The sequence below is a fragment of the Benincasa hispida genome, chromosome 10, assembly GCF_027475165.1.
Source record: "Benincasa hispida cultivar pf3 chromosome 10, pf3_genome.v1.1, whole genome shotgun sequence".
Taxonomy (NCBI): domain Eukaryota; kingdom Viridiplantae; phylum Streptophyta; class Magnoliopsida; order Cucurbitales; family Cucurbitaceae; genus Benincasa; species Benincasa hispida.
In genome coordinates, this window is record NC_143487.1 from 57,791,504 (window position 1) to 57,796,454 (window position 4,951).

The following is a 4,951-nucleotide window of genomic DNA, read 5'->3' on the forward strand; positions in this document are numbered from 1 at the left end:
TATACTAATTCCTCCAATTAATGTATCTAATACATCAAATCAATTATATTACATATAATTGAATCAATTTAATTATATCATATATAATCACATTCCCTCTTGTTAATTTGAACACTTCAAACTAACCCAAAAACTGATTCTCAATATAAATCCATTGAGCTACCAAGAGGACCTTATGGACCTGTAGCTTGAAGCTCCAATGGTACGTGAATAATTGACTAAACTCTTTAATCACGATATCTACCATCCGTTGACTACTAAGCTAAAGGTCGATAGTTGCACTCTTCGCACTACAGATATATTTCTGTGTCCATTGGATATAACCAATCAATAGTACGATGACCCTTCACAAATCACTCGTAAGTACAACTAGGCCAATTTACCATTTTTCCTCTATAGTTACATCTAACTCCTTAAGTACCATCGATTCCTCTAATGAACAATACATCATAGTCTCACTACGAGTAAACCCTTCTCGGGCCAAGAGAAGGTGTCACGCCACATTGTTCAAGCCCCGAAATCAACCTTTAAGGGAACAATTTTTCTGTTTACCATGCTTTGGAGAAGGAGTGAATTCCGTCTTGTGTAGCTAAGTTCCCAGCTCCCCAATCAGACGAATCCTCAAAGTGGTAGGTTTGAGTCGGCGATCTGGCCACTCGCACCCATACAAATCAAAGGATTGCCCTCATAGGCAGGAGTTCCCAAGTCACTCAGGATTAAGGTCGTGTTACCTATGGTCATCCTAGTGAAATGAAAGTCTCTATCATGAACAACATTATATAACGAGACTAAAATTTCGTGGTCCAATTTTATACAAACTCCTTTGTATAGAGCATCCACGCTCGCATGTCTAATACATGAATTGTCAGGATCAGACCATTTGTAGCACTTTATAACACTTGTAACACCTACAAAGCGGGCCACACCCGTAATGTCACTAGGATAAGGTTTCCCTCCTTTATCTATATACTACAGACCATTTACATTATCATTTAAAGCACGATCAACTTGTATATCTCTACATACATGCTTAAGTTACCACGATAACCAAGGATCTTAGTTTATTGGTTTGTGGTTAATGCAACTAAAATATCTCACATAGACATAAGTGAATAAAATATCTTATATTATAAATCACCAAATGTTTGTTCATACAAATGCTTACAAACTACAGAACCCTACGAGATTTAGGGCATCAACCCCAACAACACGACTATATATGTGCACATTATGACTGATTCATATTCCTTCGGGTTCATGTCTGTAACTGATTGGTGGACATTCGAATTACACACTATTACTTATGCGTGCTCCTTTAGGATCACTATGGTTGATATGATGGGTGTACACCAGTGCCTAGATAAACTAGCTAACAGGTAACCTAGAGGGCCCAATAGCGGGTCACTTACTGAGTATTGTTATACTCATCATTTCCTCTCTTATGTTTTCAGGTAATAATAGGAATGGACCAGTGAGGGATAAAAGGGACCCAAGATAGAGCCATACGGGACAATAGAAAAACGTTTCCACACTGTTTATGTTTCTTTCATTTATTTTAAATAGACGTCTTATTACTTATTTTATCTGCATTTGAAAAGTTTTTTTAATTAGTTTTTGAATTATTATTACTATTTTGATTTTCTTTATGAATTTTTATTTGGGATCCCAACAAAATGTTTTGACTATTGAGCTATTATTGATTTAACGTTTCAATTTGAAATGGTTTTTTTGTTTTCACTGAATTTATGACGGTTAAAATTTTGAATGAAAATGTGCATTATGTCGTAACGGTCCTTGTTTGAGTACTCAAAAGGTCGAATCGTTACAATTGGTAGCTAAGCCTAAGTTAAGTTCTGAAGACTGACTTACAATGTAAGTCTTGGTTTTGTGTCCCTTATGGCTAACTACGATTCCCCCGTCCTCGCTAGGTATGTTCCTAGTTAAGGTGTTTTAGAATTTGTATATGCATGACATTGCTTGCTTTCTCTAAGGTTGATTCTAGACTATTTATTTTGACTGAGAAGTTAATTAGGTTGACTGTGAATGATAAGAAATACCGCCATCACGAAGTGCACGAAGGGGTGGTCGAGGAGGAAGGACGGGTGGTAGGAGGGGTAGACGAGACCCCTCCGTTGAGAATTGTTGGGGTTGATGCCCTAAACTCTTGTTAGGACCTGTAGTTTGTAAACACCTGTATTGAACAAACGCTTGTTATGTAATAATATAAGATATTTTCTTCACTGTGTCTATGAAACATGAGATGTTTTATTTGCTTTACCACAAACCAATAAATTAAGATCCTTGGTCGTCATTGTAACTTAAGCATGTATGTGGAGACATATAAATGGATCATGCCTTAAGTGATAACCAAAATGGTCTGTAGTATATGGATATAGGAAGGAAATCTTATCCTGGTGACACTACGGATGTGGTCCGCTTTGTAGATAGTTACAAGTGTCGTGACGTGCTACAAATGGTTTAATCCTGATAATTCATGTGAAGGTATGCGGGCAGGGGTGTCCTATATAAAGGAGTTTGTATAAGACCGAATCACGAAGTGTTTACTTTCGTTATGTAACGCCGTTCATGACAGAGACTTCACTTTACTAGGATGACCATAGGTAACATGACCTTAATCCTGAGTGAGTTGGGAACTCTTGCCTTTAAGGGCGGTCCTTTGATTTGCATGGGTGCGAGTGGCAAGATTGTCGACTCAAACCTACCACTTTGGGAATTTGCCTGATTAGGGAGCTAGAAACTCAACTACACAAGATGGAATTCACTTCTTCTCCGAATCAGGGTAAGTAGATAGATTGCTCCCTTAAGGGCTGATTCTGGGGCTTGAACGATGTGGCGCCACACACCTTTTCATGGCTCGAAAGATGTCCACTCATAGTAGGACTATGATGTATTGTTCATTAGAGGGATCAATGGTACTTAAGGAGTTAGATATAATTACAGGGGCAAAACGGTAAATTGGCCCAGGTGTACTTATGAGCATATGTGAAGGGCTATCGTACTGTTGACTGGTTATATCCGATAGACACATAAATATATTTGTGGTTAGAAGAGTGCAGCTATCAAGCTTTAGTGGAGTGCCTGACAGTTAACAGATGGTGGATCTTGTAGCTAAAGAGTTTAGTCAGTTATTCACGTACCGTTGGAGCTTTAAGCTACAGGTTCATAAGGTCCCCTTGGTAGCTCAATGGATTCAAGTTGAGAATCAGTTTTTTGGGTCAGTTTAAAGTGTTCAAATTGACAAGAAGGAGTTTGATTATATATGATATGACTAAATTGGTTCGATTATATATGATATGACTAAACTGGTTCAATTATATATGATATAGTTGACATGATGTATGAGATATATTAATTGGAGGAAAATGATGTAAATATGATTTATATCAAGTAAAGGAGAAAAAAGACTATGGTTTAAATGTTGCATATGATGTGATATTAAAACTATATGTTATAAATATAATATGATAAGTTAGTTATTATATTTATTTATATTTAAAAATAATTATGAGATAATTGTTGGTGGTTTCTCCATAACCGTGCGTGAAAGTGGAAGATTGCATTCAGTTTTCATAACTGAAAGGATAAAATGAAAATTGTTTTCATTTTGGAAAAGAATCTGAGTTTCGCTTCATCGGTTGTACACTGCCTATCGATTAGCTCACGAGAGCCTACATGACAGCTTCAAGTGTTGACTAAACGATCATGTAAACACGCATTTGTCTAAACGATCGTATCGCTTTTACTAAACGATCGTGTGCCTGAGCGAGATTCACTAAACGGTTGTGTAAACGATCAAGCCTCATTACCTAGACGATCGTGCACCTTTTCTAAATGATCAAGCACAAGTCTATACGATAGACTCTAAACTTCTCCCACTTGCTTAGTCGTTGAGTGCGATCGTTCATTCTTCCTTCCCTCTACCAAATCCAATAGAGCCCACACCTCCTGGATTCTCACTCCAAGAATACCAAGGTCACTGAGTAGTGGTGTCCCAGTTGTTGCTTGTTCATGGAGAATACTGGTCGTTTGTTGAGCGACAGCGAGAGAATCGGGTAGATGTTCACAGCGACAGTGAATGGTGTTGATCCAAACAAGAGCGAGAAAAAGACAGAAGAAGAGTTCTTCAAAGATGAATCTCTCGTTCCTTTGTATTTATTTATTGGTAGCATGTCGTAATTTTTTCTTAAATGCATAACTTATTTGTATGTTTGTGAATGTTGTATTTCTATCACAATGAATTTAGAACGATCTTGCTTCCGCTCAAAGGTTCTTTTTGATAAGAGTTCCTTTAAGAACATCGTAGATAATGAGGAATAGATATCGGTACATCCACCTTCTAATGCACCCATCACCCAAGCTGACCTTGCTACAATGTTGACTCAGCTAGAGGAAAGGTTTAAGAAGATAGTGGAGGAGGTGTTAGCTCAACGAGAACCGCCTTAGGAGGTTCCTGCTCCTCAAGACCCTGTTCCACAGTAGAATTTGCAGGATCTGTCCATGGAGGCTAAGTATCTGAGGGATTTTCGAAAGTATAATCCCCGCACGTTTAATGGGTAACTGAAGGAATCTACCAGGGCAGAATTGTAGTTGTCTTCCATAGAGTCGATCTTTCGATACATGAAGTGCCTAGAAGACTAAAAGGAATAGTGTGCGGTTTTCTTACTCACAGATAATGCTGCCATCTGGTGAAGTCCACTGAAAGGATGATTGGTGTTAAAGCTGGAGCAATAACTAGGTAGCAATTCAAAGAACGATTTTATCTAAAGTACTTCTCTTTCAGTCTGAAGAATGCTAAAGAGCAGGAGTTCTAGGATCTGAAGTAGGGTCGGATATCAGTTGAAGAGTATGATCAGGAGTTTGATAGGTTGTCTTGTTTTACTCTGGATTTGGTTGCCATGGAAGTTAAGAGGGCTAAAAGGATTGTACAGTG